The sequence below is a fragment of the Polypterus senegalus genome, chromosome 8 (assembly GCF_016835505.1).
Source record: "Polypterus senegalus isolate Bchr_013 chromosome 8, ASM1683550v1, whole genome shotgun sequence".
Taxonomy (NCBI): domain Eukaryota; kingdom Metazoa; phylum Chordata; class Cladistia; order Polypteriformes; family Polypteridae; genus Polypterus; species Polypterus senegalus.
The window spans coordinates 54,482,012-54,496,747 of record NC_053161.1 but is presented as its reverse complement, the minus strand read 5'-3'; the positions used below and the strand labels follow the sequence as shown (position 1 = coordinate 54,496,747).

General features: G+C 38.5%; 1 protein-coding gene across 2 annotated transcripts in view; it reads left to right on the top strand.

Annotated features, from left to right (window-relative positions):
* gramd4a (GRAM domain containing 4a) overlaps nt 1-14,736 on the top strand; it is a 323,835-nt gene that overhangs the window by 11,823 nt on the left and 297,276 nt on the right. The gene's annotated exons all lie outside the window — the stretch shown is intronic.

Genomic DNA, 14,736 nt, shown 5'->3' with positions numbered 1-14,736 from the left:
ATTGTCATGTCAGGTAATTATAATTATATCCCAGGGACGCACTTCATAGCAACGAACACTGCATTGTAATGATGGCGACTCAACATGGTGTTACCCATATTAAAAAAAAATATCAGAGACAGAAACAGCACAATATATTTCATATCTGAGATTGCAGATTGATAAATAGAAACGTGTTTGAGTTTTCTGAGTGATTTACACATTAAGAAATATAGTGAACATTATTTAACTATGAGTTTGCCTAGCACTTCACTCGTAGTGTTTGATTTTCCTAATCTTTTTGTTGCGTTTAAAATTTATGATGCAACTTATCTCTTGCTCCTTTCTCAAAAAAAATTCACTGCTTTGTAGAACTTTAGGTAGAGTGGTACCTAATCAGAGGCATCAGGTTCCTTAAATAATCCCAGTTGCTGCTATGAGGCTGATTACATCCTCTGAAGTTTGTAATCCAGTTACGAGTCTCATGCCTCCTCCATTGAAAACACTTAATGACATAATTAATTATCAGAAAACGGAAAAAGCCTATTTAAAGATAGTTAAGAGAAAATGAACAAGAAACAAATTGAACAGCTTATGGAACTCATACAAACACAATGATTGAGAGAAAACAGCAATGAAAAAATACAAAAAATGTAAAAACACAAACAAAAAATCTTTATTGGTAAGGATGCTTCACAAATACAGGTGTCTCATCACTCAAAACACATTTCACAAGATACCACAGAGCAACACAGTCATAACCTTTTAACAAGTCCACAAAGAACACATAGACAATAATTGGGAAATGTCCATAACCTCAAAAACACCGGTGTGAGGACACAGTGTTGGTCCACTGTTCTGTTACCAGTATGAAGTCTACACAATTACACCAGCATATGAGGTTCACCTAGGATTGTGACTTGACACATTCAAGGGGATATTGAGCTACAGTGATCCTTAAAACTATGTTGCTGGAAGGCTTGTGCCCCTGAAATCAGTCAAATGGAGGGGGCCAGACAAAGAACAATCCAAAAATCTTGACAAAATTTGTCCAGAATAGGGATATAGGAATCTACTCCTGATGTTAACTGGTTGGTGCAAGGTGACCTGTATAGCTCTGTGTTTTTAGTCCAGAAAAGATATCTGGGTCTGTATTTATCAAACATTTCAGAGTAGTAAAACGGGCCTACCTGGCACAAAAATCTCAGAAGATTGCAAATTTGGCCCTACTTTTAGGAGTGGAAGTGAAACCTTTTTATCAAATTTCTAATCTAGGAAACTACTCCAAACTTCACCAGAATGTAGGAGAACTCATGAGCTGTCCTGACTTCCTGTGAGCTGCCAGAAGATGGCATTCAGGCAGAAATCAGTACGCATATCCTGGAATAGGCTGAATGTTATGAAAACAGTAGACAACAATGAACTTAAAATATATTGATTTTACAGAAATGCAATAATATTCATAATTTTATACTATTCCTGTACATTACATCTATGCAGAGAAGCCATATGCTGTCTGTTGAAATGAAAGTGTTAGTAAAGTTAAACTTTTTGGCCAGTGAGAAAAGGTAGCTTTGCAGTAGCAATGATTTGGGTATATCATAACCAAGCATTTCTCAAATTTTGCACCAAACAAATAATCCATCCATCCATTATCCAACCCGCTATATCCTAACTACAGGGTCACGGGGGTCTGCTGGAGCCAATCCCAGCCAACACAGGGCGCAAGGCAGGAAACAAACCCCGGACAGGGCGCCAGCCCACCAAAGCAAACATATAATGTGTGAGGTAATATGCATATTAATATATTTCCCAAACACTAAAGCAAGCTGCATTCATGCAAATTTGTACACACATAAAGATAATTGCTCCAAGTGTGGATGAGCATGCATATTACAATCCCAGGATGATGTCACAATATCAATACACAGAAGATAAGCAAGGCTGGATAGGTGATTAACTGCGAAATGTCACACAGGTACGCTGACCACTGCATTCCATGAATACTTGGAACATTCGCTTTACACCTTACAATCCAGGACGATTCAAGAAGGCAGGTGGAGACTCTCAGGGAACTAGATCAACAGAGTCTCAAAAAATATAAGGTGGCAGGGGGATCATGGAGAGGGATACAGCACGTCATGCAACCCTGGAAGATGATCAGGAACAGTGCAAGAGTGAACGCAACTTCAGTAACTGGCGAGTGGCTAGATTCAGTAACTGTTACTTTATGAGACATTTCTCGTTGCCATAACATTGGGAAGGTGATTCTTCTGAAGGTGCGGCTGTGGATCATTCATTGTTAAATAAATTTGCCTGTGGGGCTTTACTCTCATTCGGTGTGTGTGTTTTGGATTTCCAGCTTGGTGTTCGTTGTAATATTATTCATGTTGTTGCAAGGTAGCAACAGTTACTTGCAGCTTAGTGCTCATTATAAGTTGTCATTTCCTGTGCAATCTAAGAGCATTTTATTGTGAGTGTACTGGTATAGCGTGGATGTACTTCCCTCGTTTTGAGATTTAATAGATAATGGAGAAGGATAATGAAAGTGAGTGGTAATGAAAAAGAAGAAATATTTTTGTGAGTTTTGTTAAACAAAAATGTTATCTTGTGATTTGATTGACAGTAGACCTTCTGGCCTCCGATATCTCTTTCACCATAATCAACTACTACTGAACTGCTACTGAATCTCTTGAGTTTTGCTTTATTTATGGTAGATAACTAGCACAAAGAGTCAGGTATGCTTTTAAAGAAGGGGATCTTACATAGCATGCCAAACCACATACTTTGTTGCTGAACCTCAAAACCCTGGTGTTAATTGCCCCATAGTAAAAATAAAATTTTAGTAAAGCAAGTCCACCCTCTGCTTTAGGTCTTTGAAAAACATAGTAATTTAAGCTAGGACACAAGCAGACGCAGTCACAAGTTCAGCACAACACAGGCTTTTATACTGCAGGAAACGCTTCCCAAATTGTTTCCCACAACACCAATGCACAGCGCACAAGCACAAATAATAAAATGCACAACGCCACACAACATAATACCTCTCTCTCTCCGACTCCTTCCTCCAGACTCTGGCTCCTTTCATGCTGCACCTAGGAGTACTTCCAGTGGCCTGTTAGCATGGTCTGGAAGCACTTCTGGGTGAGGTGGAAACCCAATGAAGTAGGGCTCTGCAATCCCTGCAGCGCTCCCTGGCAGCACCCATAGATCCCAGCAGAGCTGAATAGCAGGACTACATCTCCCATGGTGTCCTGTGGGAATCCAAGGCACTGCTGCAACCCAGGGGGCTGCCATCTACTGATCTGGGGAGATAATGCCCTAAGCACACTTCCCCCCCGGACCTTCCATTACACAGGCATCCCTGCTGGGTAAGTGTGCTGGACGTCCACCACGCCATGTAAATTATGTCATAAGATTTACTATTTTGTTAAAACAGAATTTATTTATACTAATAGGTAAGATGTGGAAAAGTACAAACATTTTGGCAGGAGGTTTGTTGATAATGTTTGATGAGTATGCAATGTTTTCTGATGCAACTTAAGAAGACTATTAAAATTAAATCTGAGTAAACCTTTTAACCATTCATGTAGAGTGACTTGAAACAGTGAAAAGAAAATGCTGAAATATCAACTAAAGCGTGGGTAATGGAAATGAGGATAATTATATTTTCAGGGAATAACATGCTCTTGTTCTAATTAATTTGAAATCTAGACACCTTGTGGATTTTGTCTACAACACTCAAGTGGAAGTTATTCTGTAAGTCCAGGGCAGGTATAAAGTAAAATTTCATTAGCATTAAAGGGTTATTTTTGCCAAGATAATTCTTTAGAATTCCCAGAATATCTGGTTGACTTCTCCAAGAAATGCCAAAATGGATCAGTTGCAACAGTGAAAAGAATCTGTCTAAAAGTCTGCTGTATTGTAGTTACTTCTTAACCACAGAGAATTGTGAGAAAAAAAAATAGCTGATGCACTAATAAACTAATATTAGGGTTAAGAGATTCACACTCAACTGCCAGAACTAAAAAGAAACGGGCTGTGGTCCTTGTTGACAATTGCAGTCTACTCTGAAATATTGTATCTCACTCCCTTTAGTGACCTGAACACCCCGCCTTTGAACGGAGCAGAAACTGCCAGCGAAAGTTTTGACTAAAATAACAGGGCCTTAGTTTCTACACACAATGAGGCCTGTCTGACGTTTAATTTTAAGGATGTAATACAAGCTTTGTTGTTTGCAACTGAGTAAATGTTAAACAAGACAAATTTCAAAGACTAAAGGATTAGTAAGTAGTTCCTTATTATTTATTTCCTTACTGTGATTATTAAACATCTATTCATGGACCCCTAATAGAGGATCTCTTTTCGATATGAGGTTTAATTAAATCTTTACTTTGATAACTGTAAGCTTCATCTTTAGTGACTTTAACTGCTAGACAGCTGCACTGACCAATTAAGATGTGCACATAACCATATCCAATTATGAACAGAGATGAAAGCCCATCAGCTCCGTAATGATTAAGCAGGAATGCATAAGTTCCAATTTCATGAAGAAGAGTTTTGAGGCTTTTCAGAAACCTTTGTAGTGAGCAATCCATTTAGTGAAGCAGACTATGGACCATAACAAGCATCAGATGTATAAAATACATACATATGACATATCATGCAATCCATTAGTGACGCATTCAAATGGGTCATGAATTAAAAACCTAGTATAATCTTTGGCTAGAAGTCTTGACCAACATCACACTTTTAGGGTGTCACAAAAGGTACCTTTGTCTTTGTATGAAATAGTCGTAACAATCCTAACATAGAGAAGGTGACAGAGTATGGCACCTACAAGGTTAGAATGTCTGATACTTTAGATCTGTTTTGCCAACAACAGATTTTGTTGCTAATTACTATAACAAAGTGTCCAACTGGAATGTTATATCAACAGTAGAGAGAGGTTAGCAGTGTTTTGACCTGGAAGCCCTCTCTAGGATCTCTTTGCTTACCTAATGCAACATTTAATCTGTGACAATAGTTAGAAAAGAAGCAAACTGCAGTCCTTATGATAAAGTCATGCTTGTTGAATCACTCCTTTCCTTCATATCATGAGGATTGTTTTCTGAATTTTAATGGCAAAATTCGGTTCTCTGCTTAGGATTCTCAAGGAGAAGGTTAGCAATTTTGGGTTCTTTCAGTTATTAATGTCCTCAGACCTGTACTTGTACTATCAAAATCCCAACAGAATATGCACTTGCTGCTGATTGTTATGCTCTGCGTTTGAAATGGTGGTGCTTTTATGGAATTAGTGTGCATTTTGGGTTTTAGATGTATTACCTGCATGTTTTATTTTTAACACTAATCATTTGGGAATGCTTCAAAACTGTAAAAAGCCCACATTAGCTGCAATATTGTAAGAATACACCCAAATACAGCTTGACCAGATTAGTTGCCCAAGAATAACAATGATAGGTAAAGGAAAATAATAATAAACTATAATGTCACAAGATTATGAACACATAATTCATTATCAAGACAGTTCACCTCTCATGTGTTAGTAGCACTACAGAACAAAGAATGCTCTAATGGTGTGTAAAAAAGCATAATCAGAACTGAACGACAGACAAATGGATCAATAAACCAGATGTAAAAAAGAACTAATGATAAGACTAAACACAAAATAGAGAGCCGGAGCCCAGAGAGTAAGGAAAAGGCCACAATACTAAAGTCTTCTTGGTAGCTCCTTTCACCTGCCTTCTACCCTGGAAGGAAAGTGGAAAGAAATTGTGAAAAACGGTTACAGATGTATGGACTCCACCTTCTTAAATAATGAAGACTTAACACTTTCACATGCATGCATACATCTGATCTCATGAACAGGGACCTGGCGTCGTTAGCAACAGCAAGATTACCAGTGGTCAGAGGAAACCACACATGGAAACAAATATTGTCACAGCCATGCAAAAAACAAATGCAAACAAGAACAAAATCATAACTAATAATACTTCCTGAACAAGAGAATAATGCCATCAAGACTGCAATAACCTGAAAATCGAAATAAATTAAGTAACATTAAACTACTTTCACTGCTTCCGTAATGTTCCCTCTAGTCTAAACACAAACATACTGAGGTATGTACTGTAACATGTTACATTAGCTAAATGAGAAGGACTTCTATACTTTGTTTATGTTCAATGATCTTGGACATGTGCAGAGGAGAGATGCTGGGCATATTGGGAGAAGGATGTTAAGGATAGAGCTGCCAGGGAAGAGGAAAAGAGGAAGGCCTAAGCGAAGGTTTATGGATGTGGTGAGAGAGGACATGCAGGTGATGGGTGTAACAGAACAAGATGCAGAGGACAGAAAGATAAGGAAGAAGATGATCCGCTGTGGCAACCCCTAATGGGAGTAACCGAAAGAAGAAGAAGATGATCTTAATGAATTAGGCCTGTTTTCTGGAGGAGGCAGAGCTGCAGGTAGCTTGAACCCCTGCTAATGTAAGGATTACAATGTTTTACTCATTAGCTCCTTGGATTAAATACCTCTACTCAGATTTTTTCATCAAAGTATTAAGATGCCTAGTAGATAGTGACTATGTGGGAAAAAAACATACGCCCCAAACAACACTCTGTTTTCCTTTGTCTTGTAAGTGGATGGATTGTGAGTTCACTTTTAGATTTGTTCTAAGATGTAAATTCATGAAGACTATACAGCATAATCTTCAGGCATGCTACCTGGCCTTGCATATTTTAATGCTATTTTTCAGCAATCTGTTATTTTATTTTTATTTTAATGTTGTTTGACTGGGGCATGGTCATGTGGTATGTGTCTGTTGGCGAGGAGATGTGGTCACATGATATGTGGGGCATGTCTCCTGGGGCCACTTCTCATCACTACATAAGTAGTTCTCTAATGTCGGCTCTTCTGAGGCTAATGAAGAAGTGAGACTCTTTTTTTTGAAGCCTAAATCTGCTGCTTTGTGCTTAGATTTTTTGCTTACTTACTTGTACTTTTTTTCATAAAATTTGATGCTTTTAATTTTTCTTATTTATGTTACTTTTATACAACACTATTTAGGAGCTGTCGGTGAGTTGTCTCAGTGAGTGTGCAGCGTTAACTGGCTGAAGTAAACAGCCAGCAAATCAAAGAAGCGGAATGGTCTGCACTTGTTGTCCAACTTGTTATGTTTCTGTGTCCTTCTGTATCAGTGCAGGGCTTCTGATTAAGCTTTACTGTTTGGGTTTGTGCCAGGGCCTATCAGCCACATTCTTTGCTTGTTTTGGCGTCTCACTCTTGCAAATGAAACCTGTGGAAGGCACTCTTCTATTAATGTAACTATTTTTGTGTGTCTGCTAAGCATAACAGTGGTAATGCTAAATACCTATGGACCCCACTTTGCTATGTCTCATGAGGTATACTGGTAAAGTGGGTGAATTGCTACAAATTACCAAGCTGCAGAACAGGCTTACATTTATACTGGAATATAAAAGCAATTTAAATAGCATTAAAATTTAACATGAATGCAGAGAGCCAAGTAAATTGATTGTACACTAAAAACATTAAGAAAGAAAGACCTGAGAATTCTCAATTTAATAGACATAGAATCTAATAAAGTATCTATCTATCTATCTATCTATCTATCTATCTATCTATCTATCTATCTATCTATCTATCTAGAATGAGAAGGACCACTGGACATAACTGGAGAGGCAACAGACAATGAGATCAATGCATGAATGAGACAAAGTTAATGCTAATGTTTATAATCTCTAAAACTAGTTATTTAATACTTAAAATCCCCCAAACTATACAGATATTCACTAAAGGTAGCTGAAAAATTGAACAGAATTTGTCAGTTGTGTTTGTGTTCCACTTCCTTATGTGCTTCATGCTAAAACATTTATTTGACTTCTTTTGCAATGTGCTTCTTTTTTTAATTACCGAACTGTATTTTTTAATCATTTCTAATTCAGTTTCAGATAAGTAAAATAAAATTCAGTGCCGGCTACAGCTATCCACTCATGTAAATGCTTAATAAGATCAAAGAATAGATTCAGTAAAGATCTATAGAAATCAAATAATCTGTGGCTTTTATAACTTACATATGTGTTACAGTTTACATTTTAATCATTAGACTAACCCAACTATGATCACTGACTGCATGCAAAGCTAGAGTACCCAGAGAAAAAATCTGAATTAGCGTAAGCTGCTTTAATTCAGGGTGTTCATATAAAATGTCATGATTTACCTTATAAGGTAGAAATGTATAACAAGCAAGAATAGTTGCATCGAATACTTTAAATGTGTGGGCAAATCAAAAAGTAAAGACAATTTGAAAATTGCACAGTACACACAGTGGATAGAAGCTGACTCAATACAACACGTTCATGATGGCTTATGGGTAGTAACACACTCAGTGCAGCACTCTGTCGTGTGTCTAGTTGAAGTCAAGGTGAAATGAGCATGGGCACTCCACTGCAGATTGCACAGTTACTGAACAACATGCTGTAGTGAAACTTCTTTGAGGAGAGGGAGTGAAACCTGATTTATTCACTGAAGGATGCTGACTTGTGCAGATCAGTAAGCTGAGTATGCATCTTGGGCAAACTTTACAGTACCCCAAGTCATCAGGCCCTATGGCATATACACATTCATAGCTGACATCCAAATGTGCAGCAACAGCGGACAATGTACTCCTATGGTCTTCTCTGAAGAAGGCATTCTCCATGTCGATATGGGCATGAGTGTTGATTGTTGAGAAGAACGAGCTTCATCAGTCACACATGTTCTTCCTGCTTTAAACCTTTTTACCCATTTGTGAACTATTCATTGAGTCATTTCCATACTGTGCCAACACCCTTCAGTGAATTTCATCAGGTTTCACTCCTTGTGCCCATAATAAATCTCACAATGGTTCATTGTTCATCAATGGTCATGTTGATTTGACCTTGCCTTCAACTAGACTAATGGCAGAACACTGTGCTGTGCGTGTTTGAACTACACATAAGCCATTGTAAAGGTGTCATATTGCATCAGCTTCTGTCCTTTGTGGTTACGGTGTCATTTTCAAAATGCCTTTACTTTTTGATTTATCCTCGTATTAAAACGTCTGCTTCCATCTTAAGAGTCTAAATATTCTTGATTGTATTAGAAATTTATAATTTTTCCAAACATCCATAGATGGCTAGATCCCTAGAAAAGGATCAAAAATAAAAAATATGAATATTCATATTCACTGACCAGGGGCAGCATGGTGGCGCAGTTGGTAGCGCTGCTGCTTCACAGTTAGGAAACCTGGGTTCGCTTCCCGGGTCCTCCCTGTGTAGAGTCTGCATGTTCTCCCAGTATCTGTGTGGGTTTCCTCACACAGTCCAAAAACACGCAGGTTAGGTGCATTGGCGTGTAGTTATGTGTGTGCCCTGCCCAGGGTTTGTTTCCTACCTTGCACCCTGTGTTGGCTGGGATTGGCTCCAGCAGACTCTGTAGTTAGGATATAGCGGGTTGGATAATGGATGGATGGATATTCGCTGACCTTGAAAGAGTCTAAAATTATTTATCATATGCTTATGCTTGAAAGCTGTGATTTTTAACCTGCTGGGAGTTGCTCTTAGACCACTGGTAAAGAGTCAAATATTAAAAATATTATAAAACAACGTTTCACATGCTTATATTACCGATCCCTAAAGTTTAGTGAAAGCAGTAACTTTGACCTTTTATACTCCATTTGGTGGTGAACCCCTGGGGTAATTTGATTTGGCATACTCATTCTCTGATAATTTTTTCTGATGACACCTATGGTTTATTCTGCATCATAAAGGTATAATTTTCTACACAAAATAATGTCCAAAATAGATTAAATATTATGGGTTTTCAGATCTAGGGGGACAAAAATAGGGGTATCCTCAAAAAGCTCAACATCTTGCATACTTAGACTTCAAGATAAATTCCACAGTGATTCATGTATGGCGGTTTTCTTGTACTGGTGAGTCAGACAAACAAAAAACAGAAGTGATTTCAAGGCATTTATAGGTAATTTTTGTGAACACAAAACCCACACAGTCATTGGGAGAGCATGAAAGCCGCTTGAACCCCACATTAACAATCTGAAATACAGGTGTCACACGTTGTGCGAATAGGAGGCAGCTAAAGGGCATGAGTAATAAAACATCCGACCATGGGGTGGCGGAGTGCGCTGACTGTCTTTCTCAGTTCCCCACAGACCTTTCCTGAGAAATCCTGCAAAGTTCCAGCACCTCAGAAGACATCACTTCCGGTGTTGCCCCCTTTGCTAACATCACTTCCGGCACAGGGGCCTTTGCTGACATCACTTCCGATCCAGACAACATCACTTCTGATTCCGGCCCTTTGGATGATGTCACTTCCTATATGAGCCTTTAAAGCCTCCATCTTTGCCTCTTGTGATCAGTTCTGTTTTGGACTCTGTTCTATGCACATCGTGTTACTTAATTCAGCTTTTGCAGCCAGGAAAAACAATATACAGGTGGCTGCCCCAAATCTTTATGATGTCTTAGACTCTTTCTTGTCACATGGGATTTATATGCAAGACTGTAAAACAGGAGTCCTAGCCACTGCACCACTGTGAGCAAAACAACCCCAAAAACAGCCCTCTGTTGACATAAAGTTTCATTATCATTCCTTTTCAGATTTCTAATTGGGAACTCTTCCTACCTTCCAGCAAGCCACAGTCCACTGTCCTTCTGTTTCAAACTTGTTTGTTCCTTGCATGAGAAGAACATCAAACAAAAATCTGAGGTTACTGTTGGAACTGAATCAGATTTAAATGTGATTTCAAGGTCATCTATACAGTTTCACTGCTGTTGACTCAAACTGCCTTCTAGTAGGACAGAAAGCATTATTGTACGTCTTTGATTGTTGACATTTTGATTTCAAAGATCTGGCAGCTAGGATTTCTTCTTATCCATCCATCATTCCATCCATTATCCAACCCGCTATATCCTAACTCCTGGACTTGATAATACTTGCTCCTGTATAATTCTTATGTAACTGTATCTGTACCTTGACAAAAATAAAGCCATACCCAGAGAAAAAGCTATCCTATAACTTTATATACTGTATTAACCATGCTATCCCAGTATCTCCTGGGAACTCCCTAAAATCATCAGTAATACTTCTACTATATCCGCTATATTTTCTCAGGCTTTGGTGCTGTCTGTGTGAAAGCTAAATCAGTGCAGCCATAAGGACGTTAGTGACATAACAAATAAACAGACATAATCAATACAATGCGTCTGTAAATCAATATGCAGCCTGTATCACATCCAACACTCCACTAAGTCAGGCATGATTATGCTTTGCTGATGCCTGAGGGTACAATAAGAATTACGACTGCAGAGTCCCAATATGTTTGTCCCAATCAAGATTACAGCTCTCAGAAAGCCATCAAGAGGATAAAATCTTTAAACTCAAGGTTGAGTACAAGTACACTATTCTGTTTTGGGTACATTAGAAGTTTTGTAAATCAACGGGAATTTTGGCAAGTTGAGTAGTAACTTTATTCTCACTATTAATAAATAACTGTAAATAGATAAAAACAATGACGATAATATCAATTTCTAAATGTATCTAACAATGCAATATTCTCACAGTATCTCACATCAAGTCACAGTTTTACAGATGTATTTATACTGTGAAGAAGGGGGGGGGGGCGCTTCTCCAAAACTCCCTTCCTTCAACGCTGATACAATGGGAAAAAATACAGTTTGCCTCCTCTTTGCTCCACTAGCTGTTGGGCTGCTGCTCTGTCGTGTGATATCCTTTTTGTGTGGCACTTCGCATACTTAAAAGCCTGAACTGCACCTGTCCTTTTTGGCTCTTTGCTTTGTTTCTCTCTTCTCCTCCATACATCCTCTGCTCCTGCTAGGGGTCCCACTCCTGACGCGCACCCCTACGATGAGGAAGATGTTTTTGCATTCTTTTAATTGAGAGACGGAACTGTTACCTCTGTCTTCACATGGAGTTCGTTTTACTTTTGAAAGAGACATATATTTGTTTGGAGTGTTTGAATAAAGTTCCTGTCTCTAAAATCTCCTGTGGTTCTGTGCAAATCTTTGACCCAAGCATGACAATATGTACTGTATTAAGAGATGGAAAGATTCCTTTGTCAGATTAGACTGCCCAGCACAAGATCTACAGTAGAATGCCAAGGAGTGGGTGGGCGGCCAGTTGGCCAAGGTCTCCGTGACTATGACTGTGTCTGACTTTGTCTTTACCTGTTCTAGTGAACGCTGGACCCTCCAGAGAGATTTAGTTTATCCAGCGATGCTGAAAAGTTGATGTATTTTTTCTCTCCTCCTTTGTCAATTGGTCGTGGTTTAAGAATGAATTAGTAGACAGACATTGCAGGGCTCCATTTATGTTAGTCAGTTTCAAGCCGCTTTGTTTTGTTGTCTGTTTAAACAGATCTGTGTCTTTATTTATACTCATTATGTAATTAGTAATTTATAAAGTTTGTATTTGTATCTACCTATGAATTTGTCACAGTGGTCTCAACCTGCAATCTGTGAAGAGTGTGATATAAAAATAAGCTGAATTGAAAAAAAAAAGGAGTTGGTGGGCTGAGCCTATCCCAGCAGCACTGGGCACCAGATGAAAAACAGCCCTGGGCATTGTGGTAGTTTATTGTAGGGCCCTCTCATACATACACCCACAATCACACTGAGGCAAATTTAGTCCTGTTATTTAACTTAAGCACACACAGAAACAAAAAAAGACATTCACAGTCTTTACTGGAAATGAGAAGGCACAGGGTTAAAGCTCACGATGCTGGGTGTGTGAATCAGCAACACTAGCCACAGTAGCCACCATGCTATCTGGGATGTTTCAGCCAAGGTTTTATCCCTGGCTCAAGCACATTTCAATCACAAACTTTCTTTTTGTCCAGCACAGTTGGACCTTGACTTCTGGTTTTACTTTTTTATCTTTCTTTAGTATGTGATTCAGTCTTGAGTTCTTCTCACATCAGGTAAAATAATTATTATTTAATGATCTGTATGTATGTATGTATGTATATTTTATGATTTATTGTGCTTTTTGAATTATTATTTTTCATATTTAATGTATTTTTGTTTTGTTCATAATTGTGTATTTCCCTCCATTAATTGTGTATTTCCCTCCATTAATTGTGTTTAATTGATAGAGCCTCAGGAGGCAGGGCCTCTTAGACATGACTCCTTCTGATGCCTCTATTTTTTCGCTATTTAAGCCAAGAACTGAGTAAACTTATATTATAAAATCATTGTATTTGTTTTTGGAATATCATTAAGTATTGTTTTTGTTCGTGTTTCTGTTTTTTGTGTCTTTCTTGCTTCTGTTTCATTATGCCTTCTTCTGGTCTATGTTTTGGGACGTGTTTGCTTAGAATGGCCTTTTAGGCAACTTTTTTTTTTCCATTTTGGCTCTTTTGAATATTTAACTTGTATTTTTCTAATAAATCCTTCATTTATAAAGATTCTTTTTTGCCCTTTTGTGCACATGTTGAGGGTTTACAGTCATTCCTCTTGTTGTGGGGCTTTTGAATTAATTTTGGGACTTTTCTAGTTATTTCAGCCAGCTTCCCATTTTGGAGGCCTGCTAGGCAAAAAACAGCAATTAGAAGTTGGAGTAAGTAGGATTAGGGTGGGCCTCTTATGGGCAAGCTGATGTAGACCCTGCCCTGCCTTTTGTAGAGCATTTTGATGGCCTTGCACCATTTCTGTTATACTTGTGACTCCTAATTGCAACAAATATGACAGCTCTTGTTTCTCAGCATCAGATGCATTAGTTTATTTCACTTCAGTGACATTTCTACAACAGTCATTTATAGTGAGCCGCAGTCCATTCCTGCCCTTTACCAGAGCAGGCTTTGTATTCTTGTGACCCTGACCAGTTTTAAGGGGTCCAGACAGCCCATACAGAAAACTGTTCCCTGTTCTTTCACCCTATGCAATTCTAAAGGTTTTGCATGCTTACTGGTAACATATTCCTGTGTGAGCTAGAGCTCGTCCTGACTTGAAGTTTATATTTGCTATGTGTTAATTAACTCAGCAATGACATTTGCTTAGAAGGAGACATGTTTATTTATTCACACTTTTCAGATGAAAAGTCTTTTGTTACTGGAACGGGCAGCTCTTCCCCAAATTACACAGTTTCACCTAATGAGGGTTTCCAGATATAAACTGAAGGTGCAAGTCTTGTGACTGTAATATTTTATTTTTTACACTACTGTCAGTATTATTCAAAAAAATAAAGCACAGAGAATTGGGCTTCAGTTCTGATCTGGGCATTGTCTGTTTGGATCTTCACATCCCCCTTCTGTTTCTATGATTCGTTGGTTTTCTTTTCCTTTCATCTGTCCATGATAGTCATTCTGTGTGTGTATTATTCTGCTGTCCACCCAGTTTTGGTCAGGGCTGTGGCTCTCTGTGATGGCTCTGTATTGGCAAACGAGGGTTCAGAAGATGTTTAGTGGGCTTATTAGATACTCTAGTAACTCATACTAGCCGAAGCTCACCGTAGCATTCGGCGGTGTAAGAATAGAAACGGAAAACGGTGAGAAAGGAATTCAGAAATCAAGAAGAAATAAATACTTCTTGAAGGTGCAGTTGTGAATAGGTGTTTTGATGGTGACGACAGATAATGAGTTGAAAGATCTAACCCTAGAAAAAACCACGTACAACTGACCATGGCTGAAGACTGGTTGTTAGAATTATTGTGAAGAGTAAACAGCATGTGGGTATGAGGAAGGTCGCG